The sequence below is a fragment of the Mobula hypostoma genome, chromosome 1, assembly GCF_963921235.1.
Source record: "Mobula hypostoma chromosome 1, sMobHyp1.1, whole genome shotgun sequence".
NCBI lineage: Eukaryota > Metazoa > Chordata > Chondrichthyes > Myliobatiformes > Myliobatidae > Mobula > Mobula hypostoma.
In genome coordinates, this window is record NC_086097.1 from 255,101,102 (window position 1) to 255,126,499 (window position 25,398).

The 25,398-nt window shown below is 46.9% G+C and overlaps 5 non-coding genes across 5 annotated transcripts; 2 read left to right on the forward strand and 3 right to left on the reverse strand.

Moving 5' to 3' along the window:
• Positions 1-1,987: 1,987 nt before the first annotated feature.
• Positions 1,988-2,074, reverse strand: trnay-gua (transfer RNA tyrosine (anticodon GUA)). The gene is given in 2 exon segments: positions 1,988-2,023; positions 2,038-2,074. It is a non-coding gene; the product is annotated as a tRNA-Tyr (tRNA).
• Positions 2,075-2,417: 343 nt separating this feature from the next.
• Positions 2,418-2,490, forward strand: trnar-acg (transfer RNA arginine (anticodon ACG)). The gene has a single exon. It is a non-coding gene; the product is annotated as a tRNA-Arg (tRNA).
• A 10,749-nt stretch (positions 2,491-13,239) lies between these two features.
• On the forward strand, positions 13,240-13,312 carry trnaa-agc (transfer RNA alanine (anticodon AGC)). The gene has a single exon. It is a non-coding gene; the product is annotated as a tRNA-Ala (tRNA).
• A 5,419-nt stretch (positions 13,313-18,731) lies between these two features.
• On the reverse strand, positions 18,732-18,804 carry trnar-acg (transfer RNA arginine (anticodon ACG)). The gene has a single exon. It is a non-coding gene; the product is annotated as a tRNA-Arg (tRNA).
• Positions 18,805-23,441: 4,637 nt separating this feature from the next.
• trnar-acg (transfer RNA arginine (anticodon ACG)) lies at positions 23,442-23,514 on the reverse strand. Its single transcript has one exon. It is a non-coding gene; the product is annotated as a tRNA-Arg (tRNA).
• Positions 23,515-25,398: the final 1,884 nt, after the last annotated feature.

Consider the following 25,398-nt stretch of genomic DNA (forward strand, 5'->3'; position numbering starts at 1 on the left):
TCGTAAGGCCAGTGATGTTGTGGGGATGGAACTGGACTCTCTGACGGTGGTGTCTGAAAAGAGGATGCTGTCTAAGTTGCATGCCATCTTGGTCAATGTCTCCCATCCACTAAATAATGTATTGGGTGGGCACAGGAGTACATTCAGCCAGAGACTCATTCCACCGAGATGCAACACTGAGCGTCATAGGAAGCCATTTCTGCCTGTGGCCATCAAACTTTACAACTCCTCCCTTGGAGGGTCGGACACCCTGAGCCAATAGGCTGGTCCTGGACTTATTTCATAATTTACTGGCATAATTTACATATTACTATTTAACTATTTATGGTTCTATTACTATTTATTATTTATCGTGCAACTGTAATGAAAACCAATTTCCCCCAGGATCAATAAAGTATGACTATGACAACTATGACGATCCTGTGTCATCAAGTTCTTCACAATGCCATCCTTACCAATTGACTCCAACATTTTCCTAACCACTGAGGTTAGCTAACTGGTCTGTAATTTCCTTTCTGCAGCCTTCCTCCTTTCTTAAAGAGTGGAGTGACGTTTGAAATTTGCCAATCCTCTGGCACGATGCCAGAGTCCAGAAGCTGCAGAGCGTGCCAAACTTAGTTGGCTGCATCTTGGGTATTAGTCTACAAAGTATCCAGGACATTGCGAGGAGCGGTGTCTGAGAAAGGCATCATCCATTGTTAAGGACCCTGAGCACCCAGGGCATGCCCATTTCTCCTCTTACCATCAGGTAGGAGGTACAGAAGCCTGAAGGCACACACTCAACGATTCAGGAACAACTTCTTCCCCGCTGCCATCCGATTCCTCGACGGACATTGGACATTGAAGCCGTGATCACTACATCACTTTTTTTAAGTATACGTATGCTATTTCTGTTTTTGCACGAGTTTTAATCTATTCAATATACGTACAGTGTAATTGATTTTTTATTACTGTTAGTTTTTCTTCTCTATTTTGTATTGCAATGAACTACTGCAGCTAAGTTAACATATTTCACGACACCCGCCGGTGATAACAAGCCTGACACTGATTCAGACATAGATGAACAGAACATACTGAGCTACACAAATCGGAGGAGACCTGGTACAATGCCGGTCTGTATCTGCGTTCTGATACTTCAGATACTGGCACCACCTGCTGGTGTGGATTTGCAAACGCAGAACCGAGAGTGACTGCAAAAGGTTGCCCAATCAGAATTGAAGAAAGTAATGTCCGTGCCTTTGTGGTAATCTCTTCTGTTGAACACTTGCCTTTGTGGTAATCTCTTCTGTTGAACACAGAGTCGCATCATCTTGTTGCGTGGAGTCCAATCAACTCTGAGAGTGGAGAGACTGCTGGAGCGGCCTGTGTGAAGACTGAGTGCTCTGGAATGCTGGGCCGAGACAAGCTCGCGATGGGTATTGTGTGATTTGGTGCATCTGTATTCCATCTGGTGACGTGTCGGAGCAGTCCCGAGTGCAGTCTTATGTCACCAAGCTGCCCCGTGACACGGGATTGATCATTTGCGCCAGAAAAGAGTAGCACAGCTTCGAATGGTGGGGATCCTTAATGAAAGACTCTTGTGACCGTGATCTGTGAAGAAGTGCTCAATGGTGTGAGGGATCTTTCAAATGCTGGACTGGACTGTATCCATCATTTTCTGTGTAGAGCTTTGCATTGCTGGGCATTCGTGTTTCCATGCCAGGCTAGAGCAGCTTGTGTGAAGAGCTGGCACTCTGGAATTTTACCCTGAAATAAGCTCAATTTGTATGACAAACGCGAGATATTTGCACGCTCAAAACGCTGGAGGAAGTCAGCAGGCCAGGCAGCATCTGTGGGAAAGAGTAGACAGGCGAGGTTTGGGGCCGAGAGCCTTCTGTGATCTGATGCCTTCCATCTGGTTAGGTGACCGGGCAGTTCTGAGAGCAGTATTGTGCCAGTAAGTAGGTCTGTGATATGGAAGTGATGATTAGCATAAGAAAAGAGCTAGTCCTTCGAGCCGGAATCGAACCAGCGACCTAAGGATGTCAGCTTTTGTCTCTACAGTCCTCCGCTCTACCAGCTGAGCTATCGAAGGAAAGACGCAAACGGAGTGCTCGGCGTGGACCCTTGCGACACGTAGTCCCAAACTAGTGAGACTCACAACACGCTGGAGGAACTCAGCAGGTCGGGCAGCATCCATGGAAACGATCAGTCAACATATCGAAGGAAAGGCACGAACAGGGTGCTCCGCGTGGACCCCTGTGACACGGAGTCCCAGACTAGTGTCCATGTGATAAAACAGGTTGGGAACTCCTGCCTGCGGACAATGTTTCTGGAGCTGAGTGACAGCTGCGTGTCTGCCGTGTGGGTCCGAAACGTCGACTTGTCGTACGTTTTGAAGTAGTCTAGCACTGACAGTGGTTTCCGATAAGCGAAGGGGGCCAGTGGCGCAAAGGATAACGCGTCTGACTACGGATCAGAAGATTGTAGGTTCGATTCCTACCTGGCTCGGTGATGTTTTCCTCATTCTTTTGCAAACTCGTCAGCTGTCCTCTTTCACCCCGCTTCCTGGCCAATTTCCTTCTTACCATTTATAACTGACTCCTCACCAGAAAGCTCACGCTTCATTTCCGCATCAGCCGCCAGTTATCTTTGTCTCATCGCTTTTCGGGCCTGTTGTCCTCATCTAACGTGCCCTCTTCACTGTTGCAAGGGGGAGCTGTCGCGATTGCGCCGAGCTGCGGTCTCCGCCAACTTTAATTGTCATTCAACCATACAAATGAAAGCTGCCAAATGAAACAGCTTTCCTCCAGAGCCGAGAGGAAACCACAGTACCAATAGCAGCACAAGGCACATGTGGCCTGTATAATTACGATAGCAGAAAACATACAGTCACAAAAGCCAAGTCTCTGAGTGTCAGCAATCTCGACTCAGGTTTAGTTTTGTTTTAAATTGAGTTTGGGGACAAAGGGGAGGTTAATCTTCAGTTTCCTGTTTATGGACAGTGATGGAAAGCGGTCAGTGAGTGAGTGGGCCAGTGAAGGAGTGGAACTTTGAGGCTTTGATTCGAGAGATACTGGCAGTTTTGGCAGTTGTACTGTGCAATCAAGTCAATCAAGATTTGAATAGCTCAGATTTAGCAGAAAGCAGCTGATTGGGCAATCGAGGTCAGGTGACCAAGCAGTTTGAACAGCTCAAACAAATAAATAGAGGGATAGCTCAAGCGGAGCAGCCTGTGGAAAGCAGCCAGTGAGTGAGTTGGCCAGTGAAGGAGTGGAGCTTTGAAGCTTTGACTCGAGAGACCTCGACGACAAAAGGCGGAGGACGAGCTTGTTCTCAGTTAGTCCCCAGTTAGCCTGTTCCCAGTTAGCCTCCTGAGACGGTGATGTGCCTCTCATGTGAGATGTGGCAGTCTTGGGGGAAGTCCCCTCTCCCGCAGAGTCACACCTGCCAGAAGTGCATACGGCTGGGCGATCTGGAAGACCGTGTAAGGAATCTGGAGCAGCAGCTGGATGACCTTCGACTCATAAGGGAGAATGTGGCAGTCATAGATGAGAGCTACAGGGAGGTAGTCACACCTGGGCTGTCGGAAGCATGTCGTTGGGTGAAGGTCAGACGGGGGAAAGCGATGGTGAGCAGACAGGTAGAGCAGAGCACCCCTGTAGCCATTCCCATGAATAATAAGTTTACCGTCCTGGATACTGTTGGCGGGGCGACCGACCAGGTGTGAGCCACGGTGGCAGGGCCTCCGGCACTGAGTCTGACCCTGTGGTGCAGAAGGGTGGGACGGAGAAGAGGAGAGCTGTCGTTATTGGAGACTCTATAGTCAGGGGTGCAGACAGGAGATTTTGTGGACGTGAGAAGGACACCCGCATGGTTTGTTGCCTCCCGGGTGCCAGGGTCCGGGATGTCTCCGACCAGGTGCATGACATCCAGAAAGCAACCAGAGGTCGTGATACATGTTGGGACCAACGACATAGGCAGGAAGAGGGATGAGGTCCTGAAGCGTGAGATTCGGGAACTAGGCAGAAGGCTGAAGAACAGGACCTCAAGGGTGACGTTCTCAGGATTGCTGCCAGTGCTATATGACAGAGATGGTAAGAATTGGAGCAGATGGCAGTTGAATGAGTTGCTGAGGAGTTGGTGCAGGGAGCAGGGTTTTAGATTTTTGGATCATTGGGATCTCTTCTGGGGAAGGTTCTGTACAGATTGGATGGATTGCACCTGAACTCGAGGGGTAGCAATATCCTTGCAGGTAGGTTTGCTAGCATGGTTCGGGAGGGTTTAAACTAATTTGCGAGGGGGATGGGACCCAGAGCGATAGAGCAGTGAAAGAAGTGTATGGAGTAAAGCCAGAACTAACATATACAGAGGCTTTGAGAAAGAGAAGCAGAATAAAGGGTGTAAAGATAGGAAGGTAGAAGGGCTAAAGTGTGTGTACTTCAATGCAAGAAGCATTAGGAGCAAAGGTGATGAACTGAGAGCTTGGATACATACATGGAATTATGATGTACTGGCCATTAAAGAGACTTGGCTAGCACTAGGGCAGGAATGGATTCTCAATATTTCTGGATTTCAGTGCTTAAAAAGGGATGGGGGGAGGGGGAGGAGGGGTGGCATTACTGGTCAGGGATACTATTACAGCTACAGAAAGGGGGGGGGGGTAATGTAGCAGAATTCTCTTTTGAGTCAGTATGGATGTGTAAGGGGGTTTCGACTTTTATGTTACTGCGGAGGCTAATTAAAATGGGGTCTTTGTTATGTTAATCTGGGGAATGCGGCTTTGTTGTGTTAAACGTTGAGAAAGTTTGCGCTAACAGCTTGTTTTGCTTTACTTTGATAAGGAAGTGCTATTAACCAATTGGGATAGTTGTTATGGTTTTGGTGTATTTGAAGATACTGTATGCGCGGGGTTTTGGGGCAGAAGGCGGGAGAGTGAGACAGAGGATGGACGAGGTGCTGTGATGTCCGCTAACGGGGTCGGACCCCGAGGAGGGAGTTCAGCGAGGAGACGGAGACGGACTCGTGTGGAACGTCTGGTCGACCACCGTTGTTGGTCCCAGGCGGCCGGTCGAGGTGGTCCGAGGGGGTCGCAGGGTGAAGAAGAAGGTCCTTGAGCTCCAACGGTCTTTGTGCACGAAGAGATTGAACTTTGATAAGTGTGGCGCCTTTTATTTTCCTTTTATATTTTATTCTCTCTTAATTATATAGTTCCAGTAATATCTATAAACTGTATATCATTTAATTGCATCTGGTGTATTGTCTGTTATTTGGGCGGTGTGGGGTACCTCACACAGCATCCACACGAACGAATTACCCAGTTTGCCGGGGCCGAGGGCTGTTTCCCTAGACGACAGCGAGCCGAGTGACCCTGAGGGTGGCCGGGGGCGGGGGTGGGGGGGAGCTACATGTGGAAGTCAGGAAAAGGAAGGGAGCAGTTACTCTATTGGGAGTATTTTATCGGCCCCCTGGTAGCAGCAGAGACACCTTGGAGCAGATTGGGAGGCAGATTTTGGAAAGGTGCAAAACTAACAGGGTTGTTATCATGGGTGACTTTAACTTCCCTAATATTGATTGACACCTGATTAGTTCCAAGGGTTTAGATGGGGCAGAGTTTGTTAAGTGTGTCCAGGACGCAGACTTTTACCTGAATGTTACCTGGGTTTCAGCACCTACGTTACAGAGAAAGGTTGAACAAGTTGGGTCTTTATTCTTTGGAGCGTAGAAGGTTGCGGGGGACTTGATAGAGGTGTTTAAAATTATGAGGGGGATAGATAGAGTTGACATAGATAGGCTTTTTCCATTGAGAGTAGGGGAGATTCAAGCAAGAGGACATGAGTTGATAGTTAGGGGGCAAAAAACACAGGGGTTTCTACCGATGATTTAGTAGTCTGGAATGACTACTGTGAAGACCATATTACAGCGGTTGAAAACTGTTTGACAGATTTTCCAAGGCCAGTCTTACTGTGAACCTCGCTAAAAGTGAGTTTGGTCATGGCACAGTTACATATCTGGGCTATGTGGTAGGCCAAGGACAACTGGCTCCTGTACAGGTCAAGGTTCAAGCTATTGCTGATGTTCCTGTTCCGACAAGCAAGAAAGCTTTAATAAGGATTTTGGGAATGGTTGGGTATTATCCTAAGGTTTGTAAGAACTTTGCAGACATCGCTCTCCCCCTAACAAAACTTCTAGGGAAGAGTGAAAGATTTGTGTGGAGTGATTTTTACCAGGAGGCATTTGAACGTATGAAAACCATCCTGTGCTGAAAGCACCTGATTTTTTAAAACCATTCTCGATAGCAGCAGACGCTAGTGATGAAACTGCTGGGGCAGTACTGTTACAGAAGGGTGTAGATGACATTTCTCAAAGAAATTTAATGTGCACCAGAGAAATGATTCAACTGTTGAAAAAGAATTGCTAGCACTTATTCTGACCTTACAACATTTTGAGGTCCATGTTTGCCCTGCCCAGAATTACCCCTATGAACTGTGCTTTTGAAGAGAGAGCGAGAGGGAGAGGTGCTCAACAACAGACACTTTGTTAAAAAGAGAGAGAGAAAGAAGGAGAGAGAGGGACCAAGACTGCTCACAGTTTGTTTATACTTTCCCAAGGATATTGCCTGCTTGTACATTCTTACAGAAAGAGAAGGGAGGAGTTATTTGAGAGACAGTTGGCACTCAGCACAGGGAGATAAATAGAAGGTCAGATGATAGACCTCAGACACATGGTTTTGGACACTGAATGAGTTTTGTTGTGCCCACAGAAAAAGTGGGTTTTTGTGGGATCGATCAGTGGCTCTTGCAGTGTGTAGAGGGTGTGATCAGTGGGGAGTTATTCATGTGCAACCCTCACCTGGGTTGATGATTCCACCACAGAAGAACGGTCCCCTTTGTTGTGGTCACAGTCGGTGACTTTTAAAGGATTTTGGAGGACAAAGGGAAGATCGACGGCGTCAGCTCACCTGAATACTCAAATTTCTCTCTCTCCATCACTACTCAACTCAATACCAGGAACTGAACTGAACTTTACTCATCATCGTAAGACTATAGTTTTACCCCTAGATTTGAAGAAGCTTGGTTTTCATGTATTTCCACAGTTACTTATATATAATCATTGTAACCTGTTTGATTTATCTTCATTTATATTAATGTATTGCGTAGTTACTAATAAATATCATTAGTTAATAGCAATACTGGACTCCAAACTGTTATCAATTTCTGCTGGTTCTTTAACCCGTCACGGGGTACGTGACACTTGCGTTATAAGGATAGATTGAATAGATTAAGCCTGTATTTTATTTCGAATGTAGAAGATTGAGAGGAGATTTAATGGAGGTACAAAATATATGACAGGTATAGATGAGGTAAATGTAAGCAGGCTTTTTCCACTGATGTTGGGTGAGACTACAATCAGAGGTCATGAGTTAAGGGTGAAAGGTGTGAAATGTAAAGGCAACATGAGAGGAATCTTCACTCAGTGGATCATGAGAGGGGAAACTGCATCACTCAGAGGGTCGTGAGAGTGCGGAATAATAGACTAGATGGGCCAAAGGGCTGTTTCTGTGCTGTACTTCTCTATGATTCCTTGACTCTACGTTTGGGAGATAGAGATCCTTTGAGGTTTTAGGGATAGGGATGTGGAGGAGTTAGTGTCAGGCCTTCGCTCCGCAATCCATGCTCGAAGGGTGACGAAGGCAATCTGTGGTAGCTGGGCCGTCCCAAGTCTGTGGTTCCCGGGATCACATATCTGTGCAATCAGAAGGTATGAGAAGGTACCAGGGCTGGTCAGTCAGCGCACCCAGAGGTCTAGCCAAGAGGTCGGTGTTCCAATATTGGCTTATCTGGGAAGGTAACGAAGTTTGGAGCCCGAGGGTCAATCTAATGTTTGAGGTTGAAGCTTAATGACGGAAGCTTCTAAGCAGAAGACAGGAAGCCTGTCCTGGAGTTGAAAGACTGTCTGTTTGTATTAGTCGGTGGTTGGGTGCAAGTGAGGAAAAGGGTTTGAAAGTGTCTAAGAAGAACGCAGAAACTGGCCCAAATGACGATCATCTAGTAGAAGTTACATCCACAGTGATGAAGCATTTTGAGAGGATGGTAATGAAGCCTATCAACTCCTGCCTGAGAAGCTACTTGGATCCGCTCCAACTTGCCTATCAGGAGAACAGATGGACTGCAGATCCTATCTCTTTGGCTCGTCACTGAACCCTGGCACATATGGGCAGAAAGATGCACAAATCAAAATGCACTTTTTCGACTATACCTCAGCATTCAGTACTGTATTCCCCTCAAAACTAATCAATCAGCTTCACTCTTAACCCCAATACCTCCTTGAGCAGTTGGATTCGCGATTTCTTCACTTTCAGACCCCAGCCAATTTAGTCTCCTTTAGAAAGGAGATACAAGGAAAAGGGAACTGTCAGCTGATGCTTCAGTAAAGGATGATTTTCTCAAAGGAAAATCGTGCCTTACGAGCCTGATTGAATTTTTTGAGGATGTGACTAAGCACATTGATGAAGGTAGAGCCGTAGCCGTGGTGTACATGGATTTCAGCAGGCGTTTGATAAGGTACCCCATGCAAGGCTTATTGAGAAAGTAAGGAGTCATGGAATTCAAGGGGACATTGCCTTGTGGATACAGAACTGACTTGCCCACAAAAGGCAAAGAGTGGTTGCAGATGGGTCATTTTCTGCATGGAGGCCAGTGACCAGAGGTGTGTCTCAGGGATCTGTTCTGGGACCCCTACTCTTTGTGATTTTTATAAATGACCTGGATGAGGAAGTGGAGGGATAGGTTCATAAATTTGCTGATGACACAAATGTTGAGGGTGTTGTGGATAGTGTGGAGGGCTGTCAAAGGTTACAACGGGACATTGATAGGATGCAAAACTGGGCTGAGAAGTGGCAATGGAGTTCAACCCAGATAAGTGTGAGGTGGTTCATTTTGGCAGGTCAAATATGGTAGCAGAATATAGCATTAATGGTAAGACTTTTGGCAGTGTGGAGAATCAGAGAAATCTTGGGGTCCGAGTCCATAGGACACTCAAAAGCTGGTATGCAGGTTGACTCTGTGGTTAAGAAGGCGTACGGTGCATTGGCCCTCATCAATCGTGGGATTGAGTTTAGGAGCCGAGAGGTAATGTTATAGCTATATAGGACCCTGGTCAGACCCCACTTGGAGGACTGTGCTCCATTCTGGTCTCCTCACTATAGGAAGGATCCGAAAACCATAGAAAGGGTGCACAGGAGATTTAGAAGGATGTTGCCTGGTTTGGGGAGCATGCTTTATGAGAATAGGTTGAGTGAACTCGGCCTTTTCTCCTTGGAGCGACGGAGGATGACAGCTGACCTGATAGAGGTGTACAAGATAATGAGAGGCATTGATCGTGTGGATAGTCAGAGGCTTTTTCCCAGGGCTGAAATGGCTAGCATGAGAGGGCGCAGTTTTAAGGTGCTTGGAAGTAGATACTGAGGAGATGTCAGGGGTAAGTTTTTTACGCAGAGAGTGGTGAGTGTGTGGAATGGCCTGAAGGCGGTAGTGGAGGCGGAAACGATAGGAGTCTTTTAAGAGACTCCTGGATGGCTACATGGAGCTTAGAAAAATAGAGGGCTATGGGTAAAGCCTAGGTAGTTCTAAGGTAGAGACATGTTCGGCACAGCTTTGTGGGCCGAAGGCCTGAATTGTGTTGTAGTTTTTCATGTTTCTATGTTTCTATGAAATTCCGGCGAGAAGTCAGTAATAAATCAGAAAAGTGGTAAGAAGGCAATTGTCCTGGACACTGGGTGAAATGAGACATCTGACAAGGCTTTAATTTGAATGGGCAAAGAATAACAAAGAGCTGTGTTAGAGTCATACCTCGAATTGTCAGAAGCGCGATCAGATGCGTCATCCGGTTGCCAGTGGCCCCCAGTGCTACAAGGATTAGATAGCTGCAATTGGCAGGCTTTTGCCATCGGTCGACAGACACCAGGAACAAATCTCCATGAACATTGTCGCTAGAGCCAAGGTGAGGCAGCTTGCTTTCGTTTTTTCTTCGATAGCTCAGTTGGTAGAGTGGAGGACTGTAGAGGAAATGGAGTCATCCTTAGGTCGCTGGTTCGAATCCGGATCGAATGGTCCGTACTACTTTTATCACACAGGTTATCAGTTCAGTACCACATAGCTTCTTGGTCGCATAAGAGTGCACTCCGAAGTGCTCCGACTGGTGACGGGATAGAATACGGAGGCATCTAACCACATAATACTCAAGGGATGCTTATCACTGGGTCACATTTGAGATTCTTTACACTTGCTGATCTGACAGTACCAGCGCTACTCTCACTGGTCCTAAAGAAACAAGACTATAGAACTCTGGCCTTCATAGTAAATATACAACAGAAGAGACTGACACAAAGGCCCAGATGCAACAGTGTCAACTCTTAGTTGGGAGACTTTTAGTAATCACTCTAAGTTCCGCGTTTCCAAATCCACACGAGCAGGTGGTGCCAGAATCTGAATTTCGGCATATAGGTGGAGGGCGCCCTTCAAAGCAAGGCCATCTAGTGGCATTGTGCTCGGCCTTATCTCGCTTGCATAGATCAGATAAGGTGCTACTTCTGCTCATCTGTGTGGCGGCTCAAGTCGGAAGAAAAATCTTCATATTTCTGGAAGAGGGTTGGAGTGTGAGCGGTGAAACAGAAGGTGTGGATGTGCATTGTGCACCGGAGGAGGAAAGGAAGGCTCTCTGCTCAAGTGACCTCTTGGAACAGCAGATTTGTAGGGTGTGGATGTCCGCAGTGTGTTATAGACATAGAAACATAGAAAATATGTGCAGGAGGAGGCCATTTGCAGGAGCAGGGAGGTACTACTGCAGTTGTACAAGGCCTTGGTGAGACCACACCTGGAGTATTGTGTGCAGTTTTGGTCCCCTAATCTGAGGAAAGATATCCTTGCTATAGAGGGAGTACAAAGAAGGTTCACCAGATTGATTCCTGGGATGGCAGGACTTTCATATGAAGAAAGATTGGATCGACTGGGCTTATACTCGCTGGAATTTAGAAGATCGAGGGGCGATCTTATTGAAACATACCAAAATTCTAAACGGGTTGGACAGGCTAGATGCACTAAGATTGTTCCCGAAGTTCGGGAAGTCCAGAACGAGGGGTCACAGTTTAAGGATAAAGGGGAAGCCATTTAGGACAGAGATGAGGAAATACTTCTTCACACAGAGAATGGTGAATCTGTGGAATTCTCTGCCACAGGAAACAGTTGAGGCCAGTTCATTGGCTATATTTAAGAGGGAGTTAGATATGGCCCTTGTGGCTAAAGGGATCAGGGGGCATGGAGAGAAGGTAAGTACAGGGTTCTGAGTTGGATGATCAGCCATGATCATACTGAATGGCGGTGCAAGCTCGAAGGGCCGAAGGGCCTATTCCTGCACCTATTTAATATGTTTCTATGTTTCTAGCCTGCACCGCCATTCAGTATGAACTCAGAACCCTGTACCAGCCTTCCCTCCATACCCCGTGATCCCTTGAACCACAAGGGCCATATCTAACTCCCTCTTAAATATAGCCAATGAACTGGCCTCAAATGTTTCCTGTGGCAGAGAATTCCACAGATTCACTATTCTCTATGTGAAGTTTTTCGTAATCTCTGTCCTAAAAGGCTTCCCCTTTATCTTCAAACTGTGACACCTCGTTCTGGACTTCCCCAACATCGGGAACAATCTTCCTGTATCTAGCCTGTCCAATCTCTTTAGGGTTTTATAAGTTTCAGTAAGATCTCCCCCACTCTTCTAAATTCCAGCTAGTATAAGCCCAGTCGATCCAGTCTTTCATCATATGAAAGTCCTTCCATCCCAGGAATCAATCTGGTGAACCTTTTTTGTACTTCCTCTATGGCAAGAATGTCTTTCCTCAGATTAGGGGACCAAAACTGCACACAATACTCCAGGTGTGGTCTCACCAAGGCCTTGTACAACTGCAGTAGTACCTTCCTGCTCCTGTACTCGAATCCTCTTGCTATGAATGCCAGCATACCATTCGCCTTTTTCACCGCCTGCTGTACCTGCATGCCCACTTTCAATGACTAGTGTATAATGACACCCAGGTCTCGTTGCACCTCCCCTTTTCCTAATCGGCCACCATTCAGATAATAATCTGTTTTCCTGTTTTTGCCACCAAAGTGGATAACCTCACATTTATCCACATTAAATTGCATCTGTCATGAATATTCCCACCCACCTAACCTATCCAAGTCGCCCTGCATCCTCCTAGCATCCTCCTCACATCTAACACTGCCGCCCAGCTTCGTGTCATCCGCAAATTTGGAGATGCTGCATTTAATTCCCTCATCTCAGTCATTAATATATATTGTAAACAACTGGGGTCCCAGCACTGAGCCTTGCGGTACCCCACTAGTCACCGCCTGCCATTCTGCAAAGGTCCTGTTTATTCCCACTCTTTGCTTCCTGTCTGCCAACCAATTCTCTATCCACATCAATACCTTACCCCCAATACTGTATGCTTTAAGTTTGGACACTAATCTCCAGTGTGGGACCTTGTCAAAAGGTTGTCCTTCTTATCATTGTCCAGGACACAGACAATTCGTCCAGTAATGATGGACCTCAGTCATTCAGCTTTTCAGGTGACTTGACATTTCGCTGTAGATTTCAAATAATGTCAGAAGATGCTACAAAGAAAGAAACATTATTGGCAGGTGTGAGAATGCTCTCTATGATAGCAGCGTAGTTTTCCAGCAGATTGTGCAGTCGCAGATCGTGTTTTACAATCTGCGACAATGAGTACATGATCCTATATGAGGTCCCGCCGGAACGTAATGATCCAGGAAAGGCGAATATTGAAATGTTGCTATCAGTGGTGTTGTTGATTGTATCTGGGTGGTGAGGAGACACATTTCAGCTGAGGTGAATATGCATGTTCACGGAGGCGCCGCATTACAGAGCAGGTTTCTGTGTATATGTGCTGAATTGACTGGGCGCTGAACAGCAGTCGCTACATTCAACCAGAGATATTAATTCCAACTGCTATAACAGTCCGTTGTAAAAATAGACAGAAGGATAATTCTTTCCATGGGGGAGAATGAATTGTAGTTTGGGGATTTGCATATTGACAGTGGCAGAGAGCGTCAGTATATGCGTCTGAGTAGTTGGTTGATAGGTAAGTGTGTCTGTGAGCTGATGATTGTGCAACGGTGAGCAGTGACAGGCATGCAATGGTGCTTGTGGCGCAGAACAAATTACAGGAGGTGAATCGAATGTGCTGGGGAATTAGCTCAAATGGTAGAGCGCTCGCTTAGCATGCGAGAGGTAGCGAGATCGATGCTCGCATTCTCCATTGAATTTTGTTTTCAGAGGCACTCGTCTCATCAAATTGTTGCGTCGCTTGGAATGTAGGAAAGATGAGGAGGACGGAGAGGGAGGGGTTGATAAATCGATGGAGAATATCCTGAGAGGCAGGATTTATGAACATTTAGAGAGGTATAATATGATTAGGAACAGTCAGGATTGCTGCCAATGTTTGTACGTCGGATGTCTCCATGACACTTTGTGCTGAGGCTTGGTGCTGAAGAAGGTGTTATGGATACTGAGGTCGCCTTGACAGCAGAGTTTACGGAGGCGCTGGCCGTTTTCATTCATCTTTCTAGTTTCGAATTGTCCGAACTAAGTGGGCCATCTGTGGTGGTCGCCGCCTACTCTTGAGTAAAAGCCTCGGAGAAAGAATAGTGGCTCTTGAGGAGGGACTTCTCTGATGGCAGCATTGAGTTCATCATAGAACTTGTCCTTAGCTTCCTGGGTGGAGCTTTATGTCGACGCGTAAGCACTGATTGTACTAACCAGGCCTACAGACGTTTGAAGCTGAATCCTGAGCAGTCATTCAGTTCCTTCGATTGGTGGTATGATGGCGGCAACTAGGATGTTTCTTATGGCGATGCCAACACCGTGCCCCCTGGGCTATTCTGGTGACTTTCCATGCCAGATGATGGAGACGTCTTCTTCTCGAAGGCTTCCAGAGGAGGAGAGCCTTGTTTCTTGAATAGCGACAATGGCCATCTGTAGTCTGTTCAGCTCGTTGTTGATGAGTGCGGTCTTGCGGGCCTCGCTCATATCTTACAGGACTTCTGTAAGGCCTGACGTCCTGTTCCGTACATTTCAAGTACCTGGCTTGAAGGCTTTTGACAATTCCTTTTTTAGCCAGGTGTAAGGTTATCGATCCACCTGTCAGGGGTTCCCTGAGCCCCACACACCCAGTGGAGCAAGTGGACCGTGGCGAGGAAGTACCTATTTGACGAGGGACTGCCGAGTTAGAGGCGGGCGGTAGCTGGACTGGGAGGTGCCAGGACCTCTCCCACCATTAGACGCAGCCCCTGGCGCCTCACTCTACGCCAATCAAGTGCAGTGGCTTATCACTGGAAACTGCTGCTTCCCGTGCTGTGTCAACGCCGAACAGCGATGCTGGAGTGTCCTTTCCAGGGCGCCAGCCGCGGCGAGAGGATTTGCAGAAGTAGCTGTTGCTCATGCAGCGGGTTCCCTCTCTCCACGTCAAGGGAAGGGCACCAGTGTCGTCGCAGACGATACCAGAGTGAACTTGAAAACAACATCAAACTGCTTTGGGGACCTAGCTCCGGATTTCTTCCTCGGGGTTTAGTACCGTAGCCTTTCCTATGGATGGGTATGGCCGCATGGCGAGGGAGATTTAAAATCAGGGTTTCCTTCTTCTAGACGGGATGCCGTCCAAGACTGACGGGCCCCACCTGCCCGTAACAGCCGGTTTTGAGGGGCCAGTAGTCCGACTTTGCCCTTTCTCTTGTCAGTAGAAATAGTTCCGCCGGGCCTAGTAGCTAAGCCTCACGTGGAGGCCAAGGATTGGACTTGGTTGTCAGGAGCTGTAAGAGACACACCCTATTTAGAGCACTTTATAGGTAGTGGGAGCTTATCCGAGCAACACACGTAAAATGCTGTAAAAGGCCACTCAGCATCTACGGAGAAAAGTAAAGTTGACGTTTCGGGTCGAAGATAAGTCCTGGCGAAGGGGTTCGGCACGAACCGTCGACACTTTTTTCCACCGAGGCTGCCTGGCCTGCTGAGTTTCTCCAGCATTTGATGCGTGTAGTCAGAAATACGTCGTTCTTCGGTCGATACTTGCAATCGGGCTCCAAAGATCGGATCCTCTATTATTATACAGATTGCGTTCACTGAGCTTCTCGGCGGCATGAGACTGCGCTCAATAGTCTTCCTACACGTGACCAAATGGAGCTCAAAGGAGTTAAGTCACAAAATACCCAAGGAATTCTTCTCAGAAGCTCGCATTACAGAGTGCCAGTTCTTCACACCTGCGGCTCTGGCAGTACCACCACCCGCACACTTGATTGGTTTCCAAGGACAGAGAAGATATAACTCGCGCCCTCACAGCAACTGTCTAACAATACAGCTTGCCGGAAAGGCACCGAGATAACTTTCGGCAAGTCTGCGTTGGCAGCCTTCAGTAGTCACTCTTAGTTCAGCGGTTCCAAATCCACACCAGCAGGTGGCGCCATGATCTGAAGTTTCGGCACGCAGTTCTCGGCCACCCCAAGAAGCAAAGGCATCTTACCGCATTGTGTTAGTCTTATCCCAGGTGTGTAGCTCAGCTAAGGTGCTATTTGCTGCTCATCTATGTACTGCCACCGGCCTGGACTCCAATCATCTTTCTGCATGAGAATGCTGTTTGGGCTCTGAAGTCGAAGAGGTAGATGTGCATTCAGTGCTGGAGTATTGTCAGTGACCGCGGTGTCTTTTCCTGTCCTTCATGGTCATGGACATGGACAGATACTCCAGTGACGGTGGACTGCAGCCAGTCACCAGTTCTTTTTTTGCTGAGCAGGCAGTTCGCTGTCGTTTTCGTATATTGTCAGCGGACGTTGCACAATACAGTAATGGCTGCTGTGAGAATGCCTTCTATGCTAGCAGTATAGTGTTTCGAGATCCTGAATTACCCCTATGAACTGTGTTTTTAAAAGAGAGAGAGAGAGTTGTGGAACACAGACACCTTGTTAAAAAGAGAGAGAAAGAAAGAGAGAGAGAGAGGGGGGCGAAGACTGCTCACAGTTTGTTTATACTTTTTGCAAGGACGCTGCCTGCTTGTAAGTTCTTACAGAGAGAGAAGGGAGGAGCTACTTGAGAGACAGTTGGTATTCAGCACGGTGAGATAACTAGAAGGTCAGATGATTGACCTAGAGACACATGGTTTTGGACACTGAATGAGCTTTGTTGTGCCCACAGAAAAGGTGCGCTTTGGAGGATCCATCAGGCGGATCGATCAGTGGCTCTCGCAGTGTGAAAAGGGTGTGACCGGTGGGGACTTATTCGTGTGTCCAACCCTTTCCTTGCCTGAGTTGATAATTCCACCACAGAAGAACAGTACCCTTTGTTGTTGGCACAGTCGATGACTTCTAAAGGATTTCGGAGGACAACGGGAAGATCGACGATGTCAGCTCACCTGAAGACTCAAATCATCCCTCTCTCTCTCTCCATCACTACTCAATTCAATACCACGAACTTAACTGAACTTTACTCAACATCGTAAGACTATCTATTTACCCCAAGATTGGAAGAAGCTTGGTTTTCACACTTACCTATATATATAATCATTACTAATCAGGAGGGAGGAGAGGAGGAGGGAGGAGAAGATGGCAGCGCGACTCAGTGCGCGCGGCTCTCCGGTGAATGATATCGGTATTTGTAAGTAGGAGGCCGTGCACAATTCGGATCGAGACAGACGTGAGAAGCACGGAGGAAGATCTGGAGTAACTTCTGAAATGCCCGGTTCGCTGCCGCTGCGATCGAGAATCTCCGGAGGGGAAGGGAGTGGAAGGCCCCAAATCCTCGGCTTTGCCTGTTGCTGGCGGCCGGGGCTGATGTCGAAGCGCTCGGCAGAGATGGTGCTCGGTGCTCGGTGTTGGAGGGCTGGTCGGAGGCTCGAAATTTTCGGACGGACTCAGAGTCATACTGTGGTCGGGTGCTTCCAGGATGCTGCATCGGCAAGTTTGCGGCGCTGGAAACTCATGGCAGGGAGAGTTTTCTTCCTTCTACTGTCTGCGTGAGATAATGGGACTTTCGAGAGACTTTGAGCCTTTTTCTTTTACCGTGCCCATGGTCTATTCTCTATCAAATTATGGTATTGCTTGCACTGTTGTAACTATATGTTATAATTATGTGTTTTTTGTCAGTTTTAGTCTAGGTCTGTCTTGTGTTTCTGTGATAACATACTGGAGGAACATTATATCATTTCTTAATGCATGCATTACTAAATGACAATAAAAGAGGACTGCGTGTCCTCATAATCTAATCTAATCTTATTTATTTGATATATCTGCATTTATATTACTATATTGCGTAGTTACTAATAATTACTATTAGTTAATAGCAATACTGGTCGATGTTATGGTTTCTTGCAGCTTGTTTTGAATATACAAGGACACATAGACACACACAGTTAGAGTCAAGGTGGATTCAGTCAGTGGAAGACACCAGTGAGTCAGTCGCTGGTTTAAACTTTCAGTAACCGAAAAGGGGTGAGTTGAGATCGATCTAGAGTATTGATAAATGACTCTCACAAGTTTTCTGCAACTAGAACAAGTTTGCAGGAAGAGAAGAGGGGAGAGATAGGCTTGAAACAGAAGAAACCTAGTGAGAAAGAGATCACTGTTTGGACTCTCTTTCTAAGTAGCCAGTGAGGGTGAGTTTGTTTCCATTGGACTACAAAAGTGCGATTGTCACTTAGTTAATCCACAGGAGTGGGTTCTCTGGTGAGGGGAAAACCTTTGTGAATACCATATGTGTATTTACCCTTTGTCTGGGTGTGGTAGTTCACCGAAGAAAGGCTCCCCTGTGGCAAATCACTGTTGGAGTTATTCTGTATGTCGTGGAACTGGATGAGTGGCTATCACGTAGTGTGTTTGGGGTAACCGTGGGGCATCTACTGGTGTGTCGACCCTTGCCTGGGTGGTTGCTCCCTTGAAGAGGGTCCCCTTTGTGATAAGCTACTGTTAGTGATAATCCATACGTGGATTCTGCTGGTGTATCCTGCGGCCACCACTTTGAGATGTCTCGTAGCTGAATTCGGGTGTGGTACCATATGTGTTGAAAGGATATTCATTGAAGATCACTGTCGGTGATATTTCGTGTGTGAGGTGGAACAATTTCGGAGAAAAAACCTACTACTATTGATATTTTCTATTGCTTTCGTAGTGTCTGTGGAATATCGACGTAATTCCCTTCTCACAACATCCACCTTGGGACTGGAAACATCTCGCATTAATTAACCCGTGCATCTGAATTGAACTTTTCTTACCTGTCTTCATAAGATCATATCAATTACCACCGAAGTTTGAAAAGTTTGGGTTTAATATTTCCACAACTATATCTGCATAAACTCTGCTAACCTGTTTGATTTATCTGGTTATAAGTTACTTTATTACGTAGTTACTAATAAAATATAATTCGTTATCAGCAAATCCAGACTCGAGGTGTGTTCCATGTTTTTCTGGTTCTTTAAGCCATTTCGGGGTACGTAACAGTGCAAAGGTTAAAATGTCGAGTCAAGTCGGCTTGTTGGAATGGAGTGTAGAGTAAAAGATGACTGGCAGATGTTGTTGAATCGAACGGTGGGCTTCAGCTTGGGAGTGAGTGATAAATCAGGTAAGCGGTAAGAACCAGGAAACGGTGAAAGAAGGCAGCTGGCAAGGAGTGCATAAGAATCGGGCAAAGGATACCAGCGAGCCAGGTAGGAGTCGAACCTACAATCTTCTGATCCGTAGTCAGACGCGTTCTCCATTGCGCCACTGGCCCACACAGGGTAGAATTCTGGACAGCTTCAAATGGCAGTGTGCTGCAGGCGATAGACAGAGATCTGTAACTGATTGCCCTGAATATTGATGGTAACCGCCCATGTGCAGTCGATTACAGTCGGCTTCCCTGCAAAGTTCACTTTGTAGAGTGAAGGACTGTGTCAGAAATGTGTCATGCTTCAGTCGCTGTTTCAATTCGGGCTCCGAAGATCGGTTCCGCTTTTATTAGGCAGATCATCCATCGTGTATCACTGAGCTTCTCGGCGGCATGGGACTACACTCATTACTGCTCCGACATGTCAGCAGTTGGAGTTCAAAACAATCAAATCACAAAACACAAGGATAGCTTATCAGAAGCTCGCATTCCAGAGCGGTACGGCGTCACACACTCGGCCCCAGCAGTACCAGCACTCGCACACTTGATTGGTCTCCAAGGGAAGGGAAGATAGAAGTCGCGCCTTCACAGTAACTGTGCAACAACACACATTAAAGTTGCTGGTAAACGCAGCAGGCCAGGCAGCATCTCTAGGAAGAGGTGCAGTCGACATTTCGGGCCGAGACCCTTCGTTAGGACTAACTGAAGGAAGAGTTAGTAAGATATTTGAAAGTGGGAGGGGGAGGGGGAGATCCAAAATGATAGGAGAAGACAGGAGGGGGAGGGATGGAGCCAAGAGCTGGACAGGTGATTGGCAAAGGGGATACGAGAGGATCATGGGAAAGACAAGGTGGGGGGGAGCGAGAGAATGGGCAAGGGGTATAGTCAGAGGGACAGAGGGAGAAAAAGGAGAGTGAGAGAAAGAATGTGTGTATAAAAAAAAATAACGGATGGGGTACGAGGGGGAGGTGGGGCATTAGCGGAAGTTAGAGAAGTCGATGTTCATGCCATCAATACGGCTTGCCGGAAAGGCACCGAGGTAACTTTCTGCAAGTTTGAGTTCGCAGCCCTGAGCAGTCAGTCTCGGTTCAGAGGTTCCAAATCCACACCAGCAGGTGGTGCCATGATCTGAAGTTTCGGCGCACAGTTGTAACCCAGCTCCAGAAGCAAAGCCATCTTCTCACAATGCCTGAGGTCTTCGTCCACTTGTGTAGCTCAACCAAAGTGCTATTTGCTGCTCATCTGTGAACTAGCGCAGGCCTGGAATTCAATCTTCATCTTTCCGCATGAGAGTGCTGTTTGGGCTCTGAAATCGAAGATTTGTAGATGTGCATTCCGTATTCCAGCGAACGTAAATGTGGTTCTCCCCGAGAACGAGCACTTGATAAGCAGGTTTGCAGTATTGTGGTGTCTTTTCCTGCTTTGATGGACGTGACACGGTCAGGCCCTCCAGTGATGCTAAACTGCGGGCAGTCACTTTTTTCTTTACTGAGCTGCCAGTTCGCTGTAATTATTGTATATTGCCAGCCGACGTTGCACCGAGCAAGACAGTAAAGTCTGCTCTCTGAGCTAGCTGTGTAAAATTACACCGGTCTGTTCCGGTGAAGATGGAAGTTTTCTATCTGCAACAATAAGTATATCCGATGGCGATCGGATTGTTAATGAAGGAGTTCTGGTTCTTCCTCATCAGATCCTGGTCGGATCGTAAGGATACCCAAAACTGAATGTAGAAACGGTGCTAACTGTAGAGTAGTTGACTATGTTTGGGTGGAGAGGGGACATTTCTACTGATCTGAATATGCATCTTCAGGGATATTGGTCGTTTGGATGTCAACGGAAAGCAATCATTTCATTGTAGGTTTCCATACAAATGTGCAAAACAGATTTTAGCCTCGTTGTGAATCGCAAAATTCAACCGAGGATCTCAACGCCAGCTCCAATAGCAGTACGCTGTCCAAAACACCACAAGGATGACTTTCTTCAGCCTGTTGAGTGAATTCCAGATTCTGCAGTTTCAAATCCAAACCAGTAGGGATCTCCAAACTATGTACAGTCTTAGATGTTAGACGTCTGAGAGTTTCTGATGTTTTCGTTTCTTCTCGTATGTTGGGCTGTCTTTGCAGGCATGAAATGGTGCTGGAGATGCAGAGTGAAGAAAAGGATGTGAGGCAAATTGCTCAGTCGCTCGGCATGCAGGAGGTACAGTAATGATATTATGGCTGCAGACTCCGTTGATGTTTTGGATACAGAGGCACACCTGTCATTAAATTGCTGTGTCGCCTGTCGGTACAGAAAGGATGAGAGAGAAGGGGAGGAAAAGTTGTCATTGACTGCTGTTATGTGCCCCTAGGGTTCATATTTTCTGTGGACTTTCACTTTAAAATGTCGGGAGAATGAGACTGACTTCTTTTGGAAACTGTTTGAGGAGCGAGAGAGAGAGAGAGAGAGAGAGAGAGAGAGAGAGGTGGAGTTATTTGATGGACAATCGATGTTATGGTTTCTTGCAGCTTGTTTTGAATATACAAGGACACACAGACACACAGACACATGCAGTTAGAGTCAAGGTGGATTTGGTCAGTGGAAGACACCAGTGAGTCGGTCGCTAGTTTAAACTTTCAGTAGCCGAAAAGGGGTGAGTTGAGATCGATCCAGAGTATTGATAAATGACTATCACAAGTTTTCTGTAACTACAACAAGTTTGCAGGAACAGAAGAGAGGAGAGATAGGTTTGAAGCAGAAGAAACCTAGTGACAAAGAGATCACTGTTTGGACTCTCTTTCTAAGTAGCCTGTGAGGGTGAGTTTGTTTCCATTCGACTACGAAAGTGTGATTGTCACATAGTTAATCCACAGGAGTAGGTTCTCTGGTGAGGGGAAAACCTTTGTGAATACCACATGTGTATTTACCCTTGTCTGGGTGTGGTAGATCACTGAAGAAAGGCACCCCTGTGTCAAATCACTGTTGGAGATATTTCGTCTGTCGTGGAACTGGATGAATGGCTATCACGTTGTGTGTTTGGGGTAACCGTGTGGCATCTATCGGTGCGTCGACCCTTGCCTGGGTGGTGGTTCCCTTGAAGAGGGTCCCCTTTGTAATAAGCTACTCTTGGTGATAATCCATACGTGGATTCTGTTGGAGTATCCTGCGGCCACCACTTTGAGATGACCTGTAGCTGAATTGGGGTGCGGTACAACTTGTTGTAGCCCCGCCCCCCCCCCCCAGTCACCCTGATGGTAGCTCGGCTTGCTGTCGTCTAGGGAAACAACCCTCGGCCCCGCCAAACTGGGTAATTAGTTTGTGTGGATGTTGTGTGATGTACCCCACCCCGCCCAAATAACAGACAATACACCAGATACGATTAAATGATTTACAGTTTATAGATATTACTGGAACTATATAATTAATAGAGAATAAAATATAAAAGGGAAATAAAAGGCGCCACACTTATCAAAGTTCAATCTCTTCGTGCACCAAACAGTTGGAGCTCAAGAACCTTCTTCTTCACCCTGCGACCCCTGGGACCACCTCGACCGGCCGCCTGGGACCAACAACGGTGGTCGACCAGACGCTCCACATGAGTCCGTCTCCGTCTCCTCTCCTCGCCGAACGCCCTCTTCGGGGTCCGACCCCGTTAGCGGACTCACAGCACCTGGTCTATCCTCTGTCTCGCTCTCCCGCCTTCTCCCCCAAAACCCCACGCATACAAATCTTCCATATACACCAAAGTCATAACAACTATCCCAATTGGTTCGTAACAAACAACAGGAATTCTGCAGATGCTGGAAATTCAAGCAACATACATCAAAGTTGCTGGTGAACGCAGCAGGCCAAGCAGCATCTATAGGAAGAGGCGCAGTCGACGTTTCAGGCCGAGACCCTTCGTCAGGACTAATAGTCGACTGCGCCTCTTCCTATAGATGCTGCTTGGCCTGCTGCGTTCACCAGCAACTTTGATGTATGTTGGTTTGTAACATCCTCTTATCATCCCCTAAACCACAACAAGCTGCTAGCCCAAAGCTTTCTTAGCGTTTAACATAACAAAGAAGCATTCCCGATTATAACATAACAAAGAAGCCATTTTAATTAGCCTCCGCAGTAACATAAAAGACGAAACCCCCTTACATTGTGTTGAAAGGATATTAGTTGAAGATCGCTGTCGGTGATATTTCTTGTGTGGAGTGGAACAACTTCAGAGATAAATCCTACTACTATTGATATTTTGCATTGCTGTCTTGGAATCTGTGTAATATCGACGTAGTTGCCTTCTCACAACATTTCGCATTTGAATTACAAACATCTCGCATTAATGAAGCCGTGCATCTGAAATGAACTTTTCTTACCTGTCATCATAAGACCATATCAATTACTACCTAAGTTTGAAAAATTTGGGTTTTATATTTCCACACCCATATATGCATAACCTCTGCTAACCTGTTTGTTTCATCTGATTTTATGTTACTTTATTACGTAGTTACTAATAAAATAGAATTAGTTAAAAGTAAAAACAGACTCGAGGTGTGTTCCTTTCTGCTGGTTCTTTATCCCGTTAGGGGGTACGTAACACTGCAAAGGTGAAAATTTCGAGTCAAGCCGGCTTGTTTGAAAGGAGTGTAGAGTAAAAGACAACTGGCAGATGGTGGTGAACTGAACGGTGGCTACAGCTTGGGCGTGAGTGATAAATCCGGTAAGGGGTTAGAACCAAGAAGCAGGGTGAAAGAAGGCAGCTGGCAAGGAGTGCATAAGAATCGGGCAAAGGATCCCAGCGAGCCAGATAGGAGTCGAACCTACAATCTTCTGATCCGTAGTCAGACGCGTTCTCCATTGCGCCACTGGCCCACACAGTGTAGAACTCTGGACAGCTTCAAATGGCAGTGTGCCGCAGGCGATAGACAGATCTATAACTGCTTGCCCTGAATATTGATGGTAACCGCCGATGTGCAGTCGGCTTCCCTACAAAGCTCAGTTTGTAGAGTGAAGGACTGTGTCATAAATGTATCGACCCTCGGTCGCTGCTTCAATTCGGGCTCCAACGATCGGTTCCTCTTTCAATAGGCAGATCATCAATCGTCTATCACTGAACTTCTCGGCGGCATGAGACTACACTCATTACTGCTCCGACCTGTGACCAGATGGATTTCAAAACAATCAAATCACAAAACACGCAAGGATAGCTTATCAGAAGCTCGCATTCCAGACCGCTCCGTCGTCACACACGCGGCTCCTGCAGTACCAGCACTCGTACACTTGATTGGTCTCCAAGGGAAGGGAAGATAGAACTCGCGCCTTCACAGCAGCTGTGCAACAATACAGCTTGCCGGAAAGGCACCGAGATAACTTTCTGCAAGTTTGTGTTGGCAGCCCTGAGCAGTCACTCTCTATGCAGCGCTTCCAAATCCACACCAGCAGGTGACGCCAGGATCTGAAGTTTCGGCGCACAGTTGTAGCCCAGCCGTAGAAGTAAAACCATCTTATCCAGTGCCTGGGGTCTTCTTTCACTTGTGTTGCTCAGCTAAGGTGCTACTTGCTGCTCATCTGTGAACTAGCGCAGGCCTGGAGTACAATCTTCATCTTTCCGCATGAGAGTGCTGTCTGGGCTCTGAAATCGAAGAGGTAGATGTGCACTCAGTATTCCAGCGAACGTGAATATGGCCCGGACCGGGAGGGAGCACTTGGTAAGCAGGTTTGCAGTATTGTCAGTGTCTTTTCCTGCTCTGATGGACATGGACAATGTCAGGCCCTCCAGTGATGGTGGACTGTAGGCAGTCACCGTTTTCTTTACTGAGCTGCCAGTTCGCTGTAATTATCGTATATTGCCAGCCGACGTTGCACCGAGCAAGACAGTAATATCTGCTGTGAGAATGCTTTCTGTGCCAGCAGTATAGAATTACACCGGTATGTTCCGGTGAAGATGGAAGTTTTCTATCTGCAACAACACGTATATCCGATGGCAATCACTATTGTTAATGAACCAGTTCTGGGGGAATTTAAGGTGGGGCTTATATGGGAGGCAGGGTTTGAGGGTCGGCACAACATTGTGGGCCGAAGGGCCTGTACTGTGCTGTACTATTCTATATTCTATGTTCTTCCACATCAGGTGCTGGCCGGATCGTAAGGATACCCAAAAGTGAATGTAGAAACGGTGATAACTGTAGAGCTGTTGACTATGTTTGGGTGGAGAGGAGACATTTCTACTGATCTGAGTATGCATATTCAGGAATGTTGGTCGTTTGGATGTTAACGGAAACCAATTATTTCATCGTAGGTTTCCATATAAATGTTGATAATTAATTTAGACCTGTTTCGGAATCTCAACATTAACCCCAAGATCTCAACGCCAGATCCTATAGCAGTACATTGTCCAAAACACCACAAGGACAACTTTCCTCAGCCTGTTCATCTATTCCAGTTTCCGCAGTTTCAAATCCCACACCAGGAGTGAACTCAAAATTGTGTGCATTTCTAGATGTGTGAGAGTTTCTGTTATTTCTTCGCCCTTCTCGTATGTTGTGCTGTCGTTGCAGGCATGCAATGGTGCTGGAGGCGCAGGGCGAAGAGAAGGATGTGAGGCAACTTGCTCAGTGTTCCCGTCGCTTTGCATGCGAGACGTAGCGATGTCATGGACGCGGACTCCGTTGATGTTTTGGATGCAGAAACACGCCTGTCGTTGAATTGCCGTGTCGCCTGTCGGTGCAGGAAGGATGAGAGAGAAGGGGAGGAAAA